Below are 19,040 nucleotides of genomic sequence, written 5' to 3'. Positions count from 1 at the left end.
TTTTTTTTCAACGTTTTTTATTTATTTTTGGGACAGAGAGAGACAGAGCATGAACGGGGGAGGGGCAGAGAGAGAGGGAGACACAGAATCGGAAACAGGCTCCAGGCTCCGAGCCATCAGCCCAGAGCCTGACGCGGGGCTCGAACTCACGGACCGCGAGATCGTGACCTGGCTGAAGTCGGACGCTTAACCGACTGCGCCACCCAGGCGCCCCAGTAAAGCTTTTTTAAAAGAGCACGAAAATTAAAAAAAAAAATAAAAAAAAAAATAAAAGAGCACGAAAGGCAACAATTGGAAATGACAACCAATTTAGAATATAACATAGTACAAAAACAACAATGCATTTTTCCTCAAAATTGCAGGGATTCCATCTATACACACAAAAGTACTACTACTTAACACTGCTGGACTAAACTACAGGAACATTTTTGTTACCAAATCTGGCAATCCTAGTTGTGTGACCACTTCACTGAGGTAGAAATAGACTTCCCCAGTAGAGCACTAATGCCCACTATGAATATATAACTTATTAATAAGTCCTACTAATAACTTACTTTAGCATAGTAGATAGCCCTTCTGAGTATGTGGACAGTAAAGGGCTATGGAATTATTTCTCATTAAGCTGTAAGAACTAAATAAAGCCCTGGTTAAAAAAAGAAGTTGCAAGAAATTAGGAAGCCACTACTAAACCTCACACTATCCTTATAGAATCTCCTCTGCAGCGCAGTGGTTAAGAACACACATCTGGAGTAAAAGCATTTCAACCACAGTTCCTATACTTACTAGGTATGTGATGTGGGAGAAAGTTATGTAACCTCTGGGTCTCAATGTCCCCATATGTAGACTTAGCAGCATAATATTTTGCTTTCGTTGGGGTTAACACTGATGAAATGGAAGTGCTTAGCCAGCATGTGACACACAGTGAATACTGAAGTCATACCAGTAATTATATTATCCCAACATAAATATTATGCCAAAGTGATATTTATAATGCTTCAGTAATAAGCTTTGACAAGCATTGTTCTCATTTACCATTTCTTGTTTTTTTTTAATGTTTATTTAATTTTGAGAGAGAGAGAGAGAGAGAGAGAGAGAGCCAGCCAGCAGCGGAGGGGCAGAAAGAAAGGGAGACACATAATCTGAGACAGGCTCCAGGTTCTGAGCTGTCAGCACAGAGCCTGACGTGAGGCTTAACTTTTGAATGGTGACATCACGACCTGAGCCGAAGACCGACGCTTAACCGACAGAGCCACCCAGGCACCCTTCATTTACTATTTCTTTACTTGTCAATCTTCATTGCAAATTAATAGTATTATTTATTGTATAGCAATATAACCAAGTTGTCTTGAACACAAAATATTATTCACTACAAACACATAGAAATCTGCTCCATATGGTAACAATTAGATACTTGTTAATCTCATGTTTTTGCTATTTAATTTGCCGGTAAATCTATTTAGTAAAGCTTTCCTATATAATCTATATTTGGTATTATGTTTTTGTTTCTTTGGTTCACTTTCTACCCTCCCATTTCTTATTTAACACAAGAAACAAGCAAAACTGTCCAACTGATTGTATCCTTTATTAAGTGAACTAAGTGAACAAATGTTAGGTCTGCAAAATAGATCTATTTAATGCTTCAAATATTTTGAGATTTCAGGAACGTTTTTGAATTTCCACTAGAGTGCAACAAATGTCATCATGCAATAACTTCCACAACTAGGATTACCATCTCAAAGATTAGGTTTAGACATAACAAAGTGAGCAAACACAAAATAGGCTTAAATTTCATGATGACATGATCATCCTCACTTCATTGTGTGGCTGGGCCAGGTTTTCATTTTTATTTGCTACAACAATGTTAAGTATGCATAGAGCTATTTATAATTTGAAAAGGCATGATCAGCATGAACTCAATGGCCTTTAATTGTGATTAAGAATTTGACATATGCTCTGACCGCCAATTAGCAATGATAATTGTCACTAAACTCAAATGTTATTGGGCTGCAAATATGACCATTTTTTATGCAATCCTCAAATGTTGTATGATCTGGGCAAACATTATTCAGTCCCAAACATGAAATGTAATAACACCGCATTAGATGATAAACAACCACAGTAAAATACTGTTGTCATAGATTATAGATCATTCTGTCACATAAAGTATTTTTGTCTCTGGCTGAGGAAAAGAAGAGGTGGCATTGATATTTTCCCCCCAAATCAAGGAATGTGCAATTTTAATATCTTCACATTTGATAAAGGGTAAATGTGTGGACATCGTGCATCTGAGTATTTTGAAAATCCAGTGATAATTCCTAACAATTCTAAAACATTTAAAATTATAGTTTCTAAAATACATTTCTAAAATGTATAACATATTTGTATGTATGAATAAGCAAATTAACCTCAAAACACCTAAGTCTTTTCTATTTACTCAGCTTGCTGCATTTCAATGTTTCATATCATAGTGGAATATAATATAGAGGGGCACTGCATATATAGCTTAATGCTTCTGTGTATCTTTCACACCTAAATTTCACTAAGAAATGGACAGCCTTTTATTTGAAATAGGTCTCATTTTAAGTGTGTTTTTAATTATTCTTATTAAGAGTTTGAATATACATATATACACATCAAGTGTATATAATTATATAATATCTGAATAAGACAATTATAGTCATGACATAATCTATTAATTTATAATACATGTTAAAATGTATTTAAAATTATATAAGACTACCAAATACATATAATTTGATGTTGTTTCAGAGCCAAAAATAGATATTGAAATAGCAACATATGTAATTGAAGATATCTGTGAAGCAGACTAAGGATACCAATGTTAGTAATGACAGTATCATCAACTAAATTCTGATTGAAGAAACCTTTGAAACTTAAATAAATTTAGCTGTACCTAATACATTTATGTTTTCTATCGTCTTGACAACACTGAAGGTAAATTATCTATTGTAACCCTTAAGGGAGGAAGCAGATTGCATTAAGAATAAAGAATCATGGGGGACCTGGTTGAGTGTCCGACTTCGGCTCAGGTCATGATCTCATGGTTTGTGAGTTCGAGCCCCATGTCAGGCTCTGTGCTGACAGCTCGGGGCCTGGAGCCCGCTTCGGATTCTGTGTCTCCCCCTCTCTCTGCTCTTCCCCTGCTCACACTCTCTCTCTCAAAAATAAATAAAGATTAAAAAAATAAATTAAAAACAAAGAATAAAGAATCAGGTGCATTAAAAAAAAAGTTTGGACTTCTACTGGATAGAAGTCAATACAATGAAATGAGTAAGAATTCACACTCATAATAAAATCTTTCTAAGTCCTATAACTACCATGTTTTGTTAAATTTTCTGTTGAGCAAAAATGGAAATGAGCTGAAGGAATATATGAAAAATGCAGTTGACTTGTAGTCTGGTACGAAAGCGTTTCCTAATGTACAATGATTACAAATGGATGAGGTCCCAGTGGCATTAGCACATGCAATGTCAGATAGCATATTACCTGACAAAATGATGTCTTACTTAGGAATACTATGATGGAGTAATAATATTTAATGCTTAGTTATCATTATAGACTAATTGCATTTTTAGCAGGAGATTTTTAAGCATGAAAAAATCACTATGAGTATATGGAAGCAAGCATCTTTTATTTTCAGGTAGATAGCATTTTATAACAGGAAACAATGATAGGATATTGTAAACATCTTTTGCCTACCTTTATATTTCAGTAGTTCAATATAACCACATTTCTCTAAAGACTCATTCTGTTATTGAAAGGTAATGGTGGGAACCAACTTAAGAACATGTAAAATGCAAGATTTTTTAATCAATGAGAAGCTATTAATTTAACCAACCCTTCCTGTAATAATATTGAGACAGACTGTCTGCCTGTTTTTACATTATAGCTAGCTTTGCAATCTGTGTAGAATTTAATGAGGTGTGTAATTTTTGTGAACTTATTGATTCAGAGAGATTCAAAGATTTTAATGCTACTGAACTTTACTATTTTTACCTTTCATTTATCTTGTATAAGGACAATAATATTTTACCTCCAGCTGTTGATCTCTCTGTACTGCCTCTTAGCATTAACTACTTTTCTCCAAATGTACATGGTAAATATACACTTTATTCTGCTCCTCTCACTATTGAAATTTTTTCATACTCTATATTCAGGTATTCTGTAGTTTTAATTTTTTTTTTGAGTTGCATCATCTAGAATTCCTATATTTGTATACAGACCCATTATGTCTTAGTTTACCTATATAATAACCACATACTTGGTCTCTTGACAGTATTTTCATGCCCTGGAAAGTTAGGACAGCTTTGGAGTCATTTAAGAAAGCAGGTAATTCATTAAAGCGAATTTATACTCTCTATCAATTCTGATGGTCTAAGAGGTCTAATATGGTTAACTATTTCAGTAAGTGATATGAAAACAAGTGACATAAAATATGAAAACCGGTTTCTTAGCACTAAATTTTGTAATTAACTACACAGCACAGTATTAATGGTTATTTATCCAACACAAACCAGAAGATGTTGGGAGTGTTTATTTTGTTAACTGATTATTTGAATTATAAAAGGATGTTATCTATGATATTTGCACATGTATAATATCTAAGTTTTAATATATTTATAACATTATTCCAAGAAAGGCTGCTGCTGAGGGTCACGGGGGCCCTCTTAAAGCCCCATGACAGGTCTGACTCTTCATACAGTGGTTGCAGCTGCACCTGCTCATCTAGTCCAAGACCTGAAACACTGCGGGGGGTGGGGGGTGTTATGGAGTGATGTGGAAGGAGAGTGACAAATGCCACTACCCAGTGACACTCATCTGCTGTCCACACCGCTTTGGCTAGGCTCTTTCTCCCCCTTGTCAGTTGCTGTTCACAATCTACCTACTTGGCCATTATGAAATAGGAGAAGACCAGTCTGATTTGGGAATTCTGGCACTGATTTTCACCTTGAGGGGGTCTGAGGACATAGTGTCTATCCTGAGATAAATCAGGCCAGAGGAGCCCCCACTCAGTCTGCCCCAACTTGAATGCACAACCAGGAAGGTCCTCTGCTGTGGGCCTCTCCCACCATACTGCAAACACGTGCCCAGAGAGCCATTGTGCCTTACTTTGCCAGCTTCAGTTTTCACTGAATCTCAAAATAGGGTGTAATACAGATTTAAAAAATGCAAAGAAAAAAATATGAAAAGAAAAGCTGCTTAAAAGCTAGCTCACAGGATGCCCAGAATTAAACTTAGTGCATGCATGGCACATGTTTTTCATCATGCTAATCCTGAAAATCACTCATGAGAAGAGATTTTGTTGATAATTAAAGGCAGAGACCAGCACCATTCTACACGTACTTAGTTCTTATATAGAACAAGTCTGGGTGGATTTTTATTTTAAGAAAAATTAAGGTAGAGGAAAGTTTGTTCCCTGCTTAAAAGGTTTAAAAACCTTTGGTTTAGTAAATACTGATACCTATTTTAATTCCCTGGGGATCCATCAATTAAAACTAGAGTAAGTAGTCCAGAATTGATACTTCAATATAGAGGACCAGAAAACTAGAAAACCCACATGTACCTAATGGAGAGTTGATGGTTTTAATGTTTGTTTCCTACCTATAACCAAACATCCCCCTCTATCCCTTATTGACTCAATTTGATCAATAGCCTTTAGTGTAGAACCTTGTCTAAGGCATTTTAAAAGTCTGAGTAAATTGAAACTACTCGTCACTCTTTATGAGTCTGGTTGTACAATTTTCCAATATTACTTAGGCATATTTTTCCTTACAGAAACTATATTTCTGCTTTCTACAAAAGCCTTCTGTGATTTTACTCATTGGTGTGTACTCTGCCAGATGACCATTGAAAAGGATGCCTCCTTGTCCCTGTTCCTTTTGGGAACCGAGGGCTTAGGAATCACAATGTCTATTCCAACATCATATGGCTATTTTATCAAATTGTTACAGAACGTTGTATTTGTTTTAAAAATGTAAAGAAAAATCTATACATAAAAGGCTCTGGGAATTCAGGGGCAGGAAGCATTATTTCCATTCTGAGAAATCAAATTACTCTTTACCCCAAATGAAACAGATCATGCTTATTTGTAGCAATGGTTCTCAATTTTTAGCATGCATCAGAAACTCTAGAAAGCTTGTGAAAAAATATATTTCTGGGTTACACCCTCAGAATTTGTTATTCAGGACATTTGGGGTGGGCTCTGGGAATCTGCTTTTCTACCAGATTCCTGGGTGATGCTGATGTTGCGCACCTGGCCACCACACTCTGAGAAGCACGTATAAAACTAGACAATGAAGTCAATCAAATTACCTTTAACTCTTGTGGAAAAAGTTAGTCTTAATTTCCAAATCCTCTAATTCATTTCCATCTTTCTCCTTAACCATATTAAAACTACTGAGTATTTACTTTGAATTCCCTTAAAATGTGACTTTAATTCTCTTTTGGCTCAACATTTTCTCTTGCTTTTCTATGTACTCTAATAGTTTATTTTTTTTCTAAGTGGAGTTTCCATGGTATGTTTCTTTGCAATCTATTGATCAGTTTCTGTGTTTAGCTATAGGATCCCAGATGCTAGGTTAAGAAGAAAACTAAAATTATTTTCATTTCAAGGTACTAAATCACATGGGATACCTACACTTAAAATGCACGTTTCTGATTCCAACAATAATAGATATTTGTCTTAGCCTGCTTTCCCCAGAAAGTAGAGCCTGAAGCAAAGGATTAGATACTATTTGTGCACTATAAAAGGCAGTCCCAGAAGCAGAAATACGGGGAAAAGAGTGCAGCAGAGGAGGGAGAGAGCCAATCAGAGAATGTGTTTTTACCCTGTCCAACACTTGAATATCAATTACAAATTGCTCATTCTCCTGGAACTGTTTCATGAGAGACTTTTAAGCAGCTGCTTTTTAGGAGAGTTCATTCAACTCTCCTCAAGAAGAACATAATACATTCTCTCACTAGTCAAAGGTGAGCCCCACAGGGCATCAAATCCCCTTGTATTTCCTAATTGTCCACATGTGAACCACAGAGGGTTTGCTGTACCATGCCTCATGGTCAATAAGGAAGCCCAAGGTCTGTGCCCATGAAAAGATTCTCAGAGGTCTAAGAGAAACAGTTTACTCCTAGCAGCCAGAACAAGCACAAATGGCCAAGGGCCCAAGAAACAGGTGAGAACAAAAGAACCTAAAGTGGTCACAACAGAGGGTATCATACTCATTGTAGAACATGACCTTCCTTGGTTCTTCTGCCATCTTATGACAGTGTTGAGCATTTTCTGTTTTTCAAATTCATTGTTTCCCTGACTTCTAGGAAAGCAATCTCTCCCGACTTGGCTCTTATCTCTTGGTAGCTCCTTATCAAACTTTTATGTGGTTATCTTTTATGTGGGTACCTTTTCCTTTATATAACACTTAAGTATTGTCTGGAGTTCAGTTGTTGGCCATCTTCTCACTTCTACTTTCCCTTGACAACTTAATCTACTCATGCCTTTAATTGACACCTATAAGCTCAAAGCCTCAAAATGTGTCTCCTGCCTCAATCTCTTTGCTGAGCTGAAGACCCAGGTAACTAGTGACATACTCACCACCCCTAACTGGATGTTTCATAGGCATTTCAATATTGCCAAGGTTCAAGAGATTACCTCCCTTCCCAGAATTTCTATCTGTTTCTCCTCTAGTTCTTTTTTAAAATCTTTTTAATGTTTCATTATTTTTGAGAGAGAGACAGAGTGCAAGCAGGGGAGGGGCAGAGAGAGAGAGAGAGACAGACAGACAGACAGACGGAATCCAAAGCAGACCCCAGGCTCTGAGCTGTCAGCACAAAGCCCAATGCAAGGCTCGAACCCATGAACTGTGAGATCATGACCTGAGCTGAAGTCAGACGCTTAACTGACTGAGCCACCCAAGTGCCCCTCCTTTGGTTCTTAAAATTTTTTTTAATGTTTTATTTATTTTTGAGACAGAGAGAGACAGAGCATGAGCAGGGGAAGGGAAGAGAGAGAGGGAGACACAGAATCCAAAGCAGGCTCCAGGCTCTGAGCTGTCAGCACAGAGCCCAACTCAGGGCTCAAACTCACAAACCATGAGATCATGACCTGAGCTGAAGTCAAGTGCCCAAACGACTGAGCTACCCAGGCACCCCAACCCCTCCTCTAGTTCTTAACCTATGAGCAGCCTTCACTTTCCCCATCCTATCTTCAGGTAGTGGGATAATTTTTTTTTAAATATCTCAGATTTATCTAGCCCTCTCCATCTTCACTACTGTCATCATCATCTCTAGCTGGGATTGCTGCCCCAGGATTTTCATTGGATAACTCCCTTCAGGGTTCCTTCTCCCTCTACTGCTTAGCTTTCTTCAGTTGTTCTGCCTGGTTTCCAGAACGAAGAACAGACATCTTGGCATGTCTTTACATGATTGCTTTTGGCTTACCTTCTTCAGCTTAAGCACGTACTGCTACCAGAGGTGCCCTAAGCTCCCATCAAACTGAGTTGTGTTCAGTTCCCTGAATTTACCACACTGACTTACCTTCTGATGAACCAGCGTTAAGTTCACTCTTCATCTGACTCATGTTTATAAATTAAAATTCAGCTTTTCTAGGAGGTCCTCCCTTAGCAGTCCTATCCCAACCCAGACCTGTCATGCTTCTTGTATTTTTGTTTTGTTTGCTCAGGTTGCACTGTGCCTTTTCTTATCAAACAATACAGACAGGCAATCTGTATTCCAATATACTATTTATTTAAGCATTCCTCTCATTTAATTTGTGAAATTCCTAAGGGCTGGAATTGCCTTGAATATATCCTGGCCCATATTCAATGGCCAATATATGCTTGAATCCATAAATAATATTCACCCATGAAGTAATTTCATCAGTGTAACATATGTTATATGAGTTCTCTCACATTCTCTTTTTTGGCTGAAGAAACTGAGGTTTATAGAGTATAAATAAATTGTCCAAATTCAAACAGCTAGTAAGTGGCAAAGCCAGAATCGACTTCAGGCATATTTGATTCCAGAACATTTGTCTTTACTACAGAGGTAGTGTGAAAGCACAAGGATTCAAATTTTCTCTGCCCCTTGTCTGATAAAGGCTTTTCCTGACACCTTTAAAAGCTGCACCCCAATCTGCCCAAAATGGATAGTAACACTTGTGATGGGTTTTCTAGATGAGATTAACAAATATACTACACCAGAATGGAATTTATAAGAAACATTTGTTATTACTTTTATTATTTAAAAAAAATTTAATGTTTATTTATTTTTGAGAGAGACAGAGACAGAATGTGAGTGGGTTAGGGGCAGAGAGAGAGGGAGACACAGAATCTGAAGTAGACTCCAGGCTCCGAGCTGTCAGCACAGAGCCTGATGCGGGGCTTGAACTCACAAGCTGTGAGATCATGACGTGAGCCGAAGTTAGATGCTCAACCGACTGAGCCAACCCAGGCGCCCTTACTTTTATTATTTTACTTATTTACTTAAATTTTAGGGGACTAAGCATGGTGAGTATGAAAACAGATCACTTTGTAGGTCATGAATGGACTTAAAAAATCATAGTTCATCAAAATTCAGTAGAATAACCCTTCCTTTCCTAATGATATGGGAAATGCAAAACAATCATATCATGAAATACTATATACACGAGAGACCTTTTATTTGAAGTGTATGGGAAATTACTGTGGAGAAATACTACTAAGGAGAATCCTCAAAGGCAATAAATCCTTTTATTGTAACTTTACACCTATAGATGAACTGACAAAAACAAAACTGTATTACATTTACCTGGGTTGAACACCAAGGGGGGCCAGTAGAATATTATCTAACATTGATGACATGAGGAAACCACCTAAGGTGGACTTGTACTTCTTGGCTTGCCTGTTAGTCTTTATTCTTGATACAGTTTTCTTAAACTGGGTTGAAGAGTAATACATTTTACTGCTAGTAATTTTTAACAATAGCTTCTTTTGAAAGAAGAATATACATATACATATACATATATGTATATATGTGTATATATATGTGTGTGTGTGCACGCATGCGTATATATCTATCTATCCTTAACTATATATGCACCGGCCAACAATCTATGATAAGTTAAACATATTTAACAAGCCTAATTTTCCTGCTGATTTAATAGGGCTCAATAAATGGAAACCGTGCAGTCAGAATAATGAAAAGAGGACATAATTTATCTCATTCTGTTTGTGTCCTTTCTATGTTCTTTTGTCCTTTGATTGCACTGGTGGATAATATTATTTTGTTCCCAAGGAAATATGTCCCTTTGATTAGGTTGTAGATATTCTCTCATTTGTCACTGCTCTATCAAGCTATGCCATGTAACAGCAGGAACTCTTGATTATTTAATTGCTTGTAAGAACTCATTAAATCTGACTATCAATCATGGGACATATGGTAAACATCACCCAATGGCGTGAGAGGTTGTCGCAATGATCTGTCACTAGGGCAAACCCTTTTTTTCAGCAACACAGACTTTGGTTTAGTTGTCTGATCATGATTATTTTTAATTGATATTGATTTACAAGTCAGGGTCATCTAGTAGCTTTAATCTACACTTTGAAGTTAATAATGTAAGCATTTATAATTTTATTAGAAACATACTCGAATGAATCTTTTCTGCTTTGTACCTGATTTTCTTCTGTAATAATTGAGTTTATTCTTTTACAAACAGTACATAATATATTTTGAAATCTATTATTTTTCTCTGGATAAAATTCATGTGGTACTCCTTAATAAATAGAGTTTACAAAGTCAATATCAATACTTTGTTATAATCATTTTTGGGGAAACAGCATCTTAGAGATTATTTCTGAAATGATGCCTTTCAAATTAGAGAAAATCAAAACAACTATTTTGCTAGGAGTAAAATCATAAAGTTCTATTTTCAGTTAAGTGACCATCATTTTTAAAATATCCATTTACGTGAAAGCTTTAGAAGTATCTAATCCTCTATTATATTCAAGATTGGGGTGTAGGCTGCTTTTAGGAATTCAGTACAAAGCTAAATTTAAAATAAGGCTCTATCTCATTAAGTCAGTTTCTTAGAAAAACCATACATCTCGTGTTTATCTAAATCAGGTGCATTTAGAAATAAAAAAAATAAAGCCCTAATCTCCCTCTTCAGATGGATTAATAAGCATTGAAGCTACCTGAACATCATAATTGTAGCAGCCTTCAGGATTATATACCAGGAGCATGTATATGAGGAGGAACAAGTTTGGATTCTACTTGTGAACCTCCTCAACATGTCTTTGAACAAATTTCTGTGATTGCTGCTTACACTGTAGACACCGTTCAGTCTGGTTTCCCAGTTTCCTGGAGAACTGGGAGATAAGAAGTTTTATTTTTCCTCCTGGCAAAAATAAGTTGATTACCAGGGGTTGAATTTCATAAGGTTTGAGACACTTCTTTCTGTTTCAAAAATATCTTTGGTAAAGCAGGTTTGATAGGTATCCAACACAGACAGTATGAAGGTAATATATACAATAGCAACTTACTTTTTTCTGCATGGGGATAGTACTAATTGTATGTAGGTTGGCTGAAATTATCGGACTATTGTGTAAGAATAGAAGCACCATAAAGGCAAACATTTGGTGACATTGTCTCACCCATTAGAATGACAATATAGTAGGTGCTCTGTCCCTGCTGTTGCTGCAAATGGTGAGGCTTAATTAACTTTTATGGCTGAATAATATTCTGTGTGTGTGTGTGTGTGTGTGTGTGTGTGTGTGTGTGTGTGTGTGTCTCACGTTTTCTTTACCTATTTATCTTTCAGTGGACACTTGGGTTGTTTCCCTGTCTTGGTTATTGGAAATAATGCTGCATGGAACACAGGATTGAACCTATGTTTTTAGATTAGTGTTTTGTTTACTTCAAATATCTGGAGGCAGAAGCTCTGGAGCATAGGGTAGTTCTATTTTGATTTTTTGAGACATCCGTATACTGTTTTCCATCATAGCTGTCCCGATTTACATTTCCACCAACAGTACATAAGTGTCCCCTTTTCTCCACACCTTTGCCAGCATTTGCTATTTCTTGTCTTTTTGGTTATAGTCATTCAGCCAGAAACAAGAATGAAGTCTTTCCACTGTGACAACATGGATGAATTTGAGGATAGTATGCTAAGTGAAATGTTAGGTAGAGAAAGACAAATACCAAATGATTTCACATATATGTGGAATCTAAAACACAACAAAACAAAACAAAAACAAAAACAACAAGAGAACTAAAGAGAACAGATTGATGCTTGCCAGAGGTGTTGCATGAGGGTGGGCTAAATGTCAGAGAGTCAAAGTTATAAAATCTGTAAGTCATGGGCATGTAATGTATAGCATAACAACTACAGTTAAGAATAATACTGTATTGGATATTTTAAAGTTGCTAAGAAAGTAGATCTTAAAAATTCTCATCACAAGAAAAAGATTATGAAACGATTTATGGTGACAAATGTTAATTAGACTTATCATGTGCTCATTTCCTATATATACCAATACTGAATCATTATGCTGTACTCCTGAAACTAATATAGAGTTGTATGTCAATTATACCTCAATAAAAAATAAAAAAGTACTTGTTTGATAAATATTTGTAGCATAAACCAATTAATAAATGCATGTGGGAGTTACTATGATGCCAACACATTCATACCTCAAAGCATTTATGTGAAAGAAGAACATTTAGTTTGTTTTTTAAAATTTATGCAGTTAATTCTAAGGCTATTATTCATTGTGGTCTACAATATGCCAACACTTTATAAATCACATAGCAAGTTACAGACTGGTTATATGCGCTAAGCACTGTGGTCAACACTTTACCTGTGTTATCACATATAATTTTTACTATAAGCAATTCACAGGAAAGGACATAGTGGTTTAGTGCGGTTAAGTAACTTGTGTCAAGAGATACAACTAGTAAGTGACAGAGTTCAGATTGAAATCCAAGTCTGTTGACTTAAATCTTCACTCACAACCCTAGAGCCAGTGAATATGGGGTCCTTGTACTCCTCCTATATTCTTTCACTCTGAGCTAATTGGTGATGGCATATGTCCTTGGAACCCTTCTCAACATAGGGCTCCACGTTGGCACTGTCCCTTGGTGTGGGAGTAAAGTCATTGTGCCATACACATGTTATTTTAAACTGCTTTTAATCACTAATACAGGCACAACTACATAAATCACACACGTGTAGAAACAAACCAATTATAAATGGAGTATGAGAAGCAAACATGGTAAATTAAGAAGCTGTGTGCAAAAAATAAGAATGATTGCACTCCTACCCTAAAATGTTACAGATCCTGAACACACACAAGAGATGTGATCACATCTCAGCTCACATCAGGTAGAGTTAGACCTAGAGGAGACTTTTCAAACCTGAAGGACACTCAGTCTTTAGTTTTCTTTCTGAGAGGACCAAACACATCTGAAGAGCTTATTTCCTTCCCTTTCTCTGATTGCTCATGCTCAGACGGCAATTCCTCTTCCTGGGGGATAATTATTGAATACGGGTTTTTCCCTTTATATAAATCCACATATAACCTTACTAATTATACTGTAAGATTTAATGTCACTTGTTTGTGAAGCTTGGCTGGGCACAGACACGGGTTCCTCATTTTGTGCTCCTAGAGCACTTTCATTCCATCACAACAGTTAACCACTGACATGTGTATTACAATTTGTACCTTTGGATTTCTGTCACACCTAGTAGACCTTGAACTCTTGGGGGATCAACTTTTTTTTTTTAGGCCATATGTTATCCACATCTGTAAAAGTTATGCTAAGTTTCATCTTATAAATTCTGATATTCCTTAACTGAATGACTGAATTAGCGACACAAGCTGATTTATACCCAATTTTCTAGGACATTCCACATTCACACTCTTTATTTTGTTCTCTGTCAGCTTATATGCTTGATCTTCCTTCTTTATCTTTAGATTGCCCACAGCATATATATTAAAGAGGTAACAGAAAATGTTTGTTAAATTGAATGAAACCTATTTTCTTATCATTGATTCAAATATTGAACCCATTAAACTTTTAGATATGTTACCAAAGTCGATTATGCCTACTGCCCACAATTCCCAGATATGCAAATTCTTGTGGACTGTTTAAAAGTACCCACATAGATAAAGTTAACATCACTTGAACTGTTGGGGTAAAGGAAAGGATCACCATAACTAAATAGTATACTCTAATAAATCTATATTGGTGTCTCTATTGGAAATAAATTTACCATGTGCCATATCAAGAAACCAATGCTGCCATATGGAACCAGAGAAAATGACAGAAAGAATACAACATGGTGAGGTATTCATAGCACAGGCACTCCGTGATGTACTTGTCTTTTTATGATTAATTTAGACATTTTCGCTAATAGATTCAAAGATAATTGCCAGATAAACAGCTGTGCTATCCCTACAACAGGAGAGGAAATGAGTAAGGGATATTAAATAAGGAAAAATGTTGCTCAGGTGCATTAATCTGGAAAATGGAGCTCATTGTAAGATCTTCTGTCTTCCTTGGTATTTGGATTTGAAAATTGAAGTATTAAGGCATAAGGACATGATAGGGCACCATGAGAAGGAATAATATCCTTATAAAATCAAGTTATTATAATTATATGATTATTTATGAGAGTCTTGCCATTTCATTTTTTCAGCCTTTTACTAAAACTTATGGTATACTTAAGAGGAAATGTTTAAAATGATTTTTCAAATGTGTATAAACCCTGAATCAAAATATGTTTCAGAGAATATTCAGGATATAAAAAAAACACCTCATGGTATGTATTCTCTTGTTTTAAGTCATTATTTTGCAGATGCAAGTATTTATGATTGTTCCAGTGCAAAGTACTCAAACCATCAATGGCTTCCAAATAGTTTACTTTACAAAGTAATTGTTCATGTTTTTAAATCAGACTCCTAGAAAATACACATCCTATTTATAAATATGAAAGAAGCAGTTGGGCAGTATCATCAAATTTACTCAATTTGATTTCATGCGAAATGTAAATAGACAATTGAATTCAGAAGTTGCCTTAATACGTTAAGTAATATCTCAGATGCTTTGGTAACATTCGTCTAAAACTGTTTTTCCTGTTCTATTTGCTTGCTTCACTTTTAATGAGTATAGTGAGCCACTGTATTTTTAAAAATCTTTGCACATGTAAACTATCAACTCAGGGCTTTATAGACTTAGTATATTGATGAGAACTGCATTATACTAATTTTATGACTTTCAGATAGGTTAGTGCCAGTGAGGTCAGCTCTAGAGTAATGAATGCCATTTTAAAATACCAAGAAGCATGATTATTTTCATACTGATATTGCTGTGGAAAAGTACCAAAGAGGCTGTGAGATTATGCCACAAAGTATAGAAACTGTTCCAGGAAGTAAGTGCATAAACTCAGCTGTGCAAGTGTACAGAAAAACCCATTAAAACCCATTAAAAGGACCCAAACTGTAGACAGAAAATAAAAAAGGATTGATCAGCTGCATCCATGAAGGCAATAGATTGTCCATTTATTAATTAAAAGTACATTTTATATATTGTGATGTGATAAATAGTTGGGCTGTATAGGTTAATTCCCTCAGATCTGCACCGAGGGCTATTAGCATTGATAAATTATGCACTATGACATTTAACATTTCTGATAGACGGTCTAAAGGAGTGCTGTACCTGCAGCTTTGCTTCTGGTATTTCCACAGCAATTTAGTCTGGCTATAGTTAACTGTGAAGTATGCCTCATGCAAATGGGGCCATACCTCAAATAAGCATGTGCTTTTGTGGTTGTGTGATTATACTTCCAGAACCAGAATTAAGTTTTTTGGAGCGTAACTGTCTTAATCGGACTACTTCTGATACATATAAACACTATTGGGTATCATTGGCACAATGAACTCAAATACCCTGACATATGGGATGTATCCGATACATAATAAGGAAATATTTCTATAATTTTGTAGTAATAGTATGTAATGCCATCAACTTATTTTTATAAAATAAAGACATTATCAAAAGAAAAACATTTTTTTGTGTTTTTCCCTACCCTCTGCTCTTCGTTTTTCTTTTTTTAAAAATCAGCCTCTTTTTTACTTTTAAAAAATATGTTTGAAAATTTTCTGAATTATGTTAAGCTTTAAAAATCCTTCCAAATATTTATTTTTAAGGGCCATACTTTGAAGACTTTGTAGGCACAAGTGGTTCCTTTGAGGAAAGTGGAACACCTAGTTAAGTAGAAGTTAACAAACCCATACTAGGCAAAATTGAGAATTAATATCACATATAAGTGAGACAGTTTTCATTTTGTCAAAGGATATTAATCTTTGGTATATTAATCTTGCCAATGATCACTAAAGGAAAGAAGGAAAATGTTTCTATCGTCAGTGAATTTGTAAGAACTAGACTTCAGGAGTTTAAATGGTTTGCCGATACTAATACATGGGAAATCAATAACCAAAATCCAGGTTATTCAAGTCTTGTTTATGGCTCTTTCTGTTATAGTGCAATGTCTCTTATTATTCATAGGTATCCTAAAAATTATGGCCCGTAAAAGTAGCTATTAAGTGTTAAGTATATGTCAGGAATAACTCTATGCTCTCTTTTATTTTATTTGATAAAAACCCAGGTAAATTTCATATAATGGTATGAATTATCTCACCCTAATGCAAACATCTAAGACAGTAGTCCTCAACCGTAACTACACAATAAGGTGTCCATAGAATATTTCAACTGTAAAGATGTGGAAATATTTACTTCTGGAAAGACAGAATAACAAGGGCTAGATTCAGCTTCCTACTTGATACAACTATAACACAGAACAAAATATGTTCAAGACACTAAACATCAGTCAATGTTGCAAAATTATCCATGAAATAAAGGAAACAAATAAGCTGAGTCCTACAAGTGTCCCAACTTAATGTGTTCACAGAGTTTCCTGGGAAGGGGAGGGAATCTAGGCAGAGTCTGATGGACTTCTTCAGGGGATGATGCCAGGAGTCTAACAAAGGCAGCTCAAGTTCACAGCGCAAAGTACCAGAAAGGAGAGAGCTGTACAAGAAGAGAAGCCCAGAGGCTTACGGAAGGTCTTCTTGACTATGCAGCGATTACTGATATGAGAAAAATAGCTAAGCGTGGGGAAGGAATTACCCAAAGAATTGGAGGGAACAATACCAAGACTATACATGGAGGTAAGAATAGTGTCTGTTCTTACCAGCCCAACCAAAGGCATCCTAAATCAAGCAGTATTGGGTAAATTACCAGAAGTTACCCTCAGTATTGGGGAGTAGGTAGTCATTAGTTAATAGTCTGGTCCTACATTAAAAAAAATTAGCCAAGGCATTAAAGAGATCAAACTATTTCCAAATAACTCAACTATAGCCAAGAAACTGGCTTAAGAGTATTTATAAAAAGTTTAAGATCATTCAGATATCTGCAAGGTAAAATTCACATGGCTAGTACCCAATTAAAAAAAAATCAAGAATCTTTTAAAGCAAAAAATATGACCCCTAATGAGAAGAAATTATGATAGAAACTATTTAAAATGAAACGGGGGGGGGGGCACCTGGGTGGCTCAGTCGGTTAAGTGTCCGACTTCGGCTCAGGTCATGATCTCACAGTTTGTGAGTTTGAGCCCCGCGTCAGGCTCTGTGCCGACAGCTTGGAGCCTGGAGCCTGCATCACATTCTGTGTCTCCCTGTCTCTCAGCTCCTCCCCTGCTCATGCTCTGTCTCTCTCTGTCTCTCAATAATAAATAAATGTTTAAAAAAATTAAAAAAAAAAAAAGAAACAGAGGAAACACATTAAGCTCATCAGGGAACTGTGGGCAAGTGTTGAGTAGCTTAATACCCATGTAATTTGAATCCTTGAAAGACAGAAGAGAGCTGACAGACATATTTTAAGTGATAACGGCCAAAATTTTCTAATTTCGATAAAATCTGTAAACACAGATCCAAAAATCTTAATGAATCCCAACCATAAGAAACATGAAATATACAAAAACAAATTATAATCAAACTTCATAAAACTAAAAATCAAAAAGAGAAAAATCATAAAAGCAGCCAGAGAAACAAGAAACATTACTAAGAAAAAAGTCTCAATGAAACAATGCAAGTAGACAGTGGAGTAATATTTCTAAAGCACAAAAAAGAAAAAAAAAACCTAAAACCTGTGAACCTACCATTTGTTTTCCAGCAATGATATCTTTTTTTTTTTTTTCCGGCAATGATATCTTTAAAAAAAAAAAAAAGTAAAAATTTTTTTTGTAGGCATACAGAAGCTGAAAAAATTCATACTCTTCAGAAATGCATTAGGAAAAATATTAAAAAAAGCCATTCAATTGGAAAGAAAATGGACATATAGATTAATAAAAAGAATGAGATCATAAAATAGTAATTACATTGGAAAATACATAATATTTTTAAATATTTTTCACCAGATAATTAACTGCTTAAACAAAAACAATGACTGTGATACAGAATTTATAACTTACGTAGGTGTATGAAAAATTAGTACAAAGGCTAGGAGTGGAAGAAATAAAGGCTATAATTCTAAAGTATTGTAGCACACGTGAAATGGTATAACTTCACCTGAAAGCAGACTGGGAAGTTAAAGATATGTACTATAATTCTAAAATAATCACTAAAATAACAAAAAGCTATAGCAGATGTAGGAGAAAAACAAGTAATTATAAAAAATACAATAAATCTCAAACCAGAAAAATAAATACCAAACTAACACTAACATAAAGAAAAGTAGAACAACTGTAATAATATCAGACAAATTCTACTTCAGAGTAACGATTGTTACCAGGAGCAAAGGGTCGTTTCAAAACAATAAAGGGGTCAATTAACCAAAGAGGCCAAGAAAAAAAAAATCCTAAACATATATGCATCTAAAAAAGTGCTTCAAAGTACACCAAAAACTGACAGAACTGCAAAGGGACTAGACAAATTCACAATTTTAATTGGAGAGTCAGTATCACCCTCACATATGACAGAAGCAACAGATAT

Source organism: Panthera uncia, chromosome A2 (genome assembly GCF_023721935.1).
Source record: "Panthera uncia isolate 11264 chromosome A2, Puncia_PCG_1.0, whole genome shotgun sequence".
Taxonomy (NCBI): Eukaryota; Metazoa; Chordata; class Mammalia; order Carnivora; family Felidae; genus Panthera; species Panthera uncia.
The sequence above is the reverse complement of the archived record's forward strand: the minus strand, read 5'-3'. Positions refer to the sequence as shown.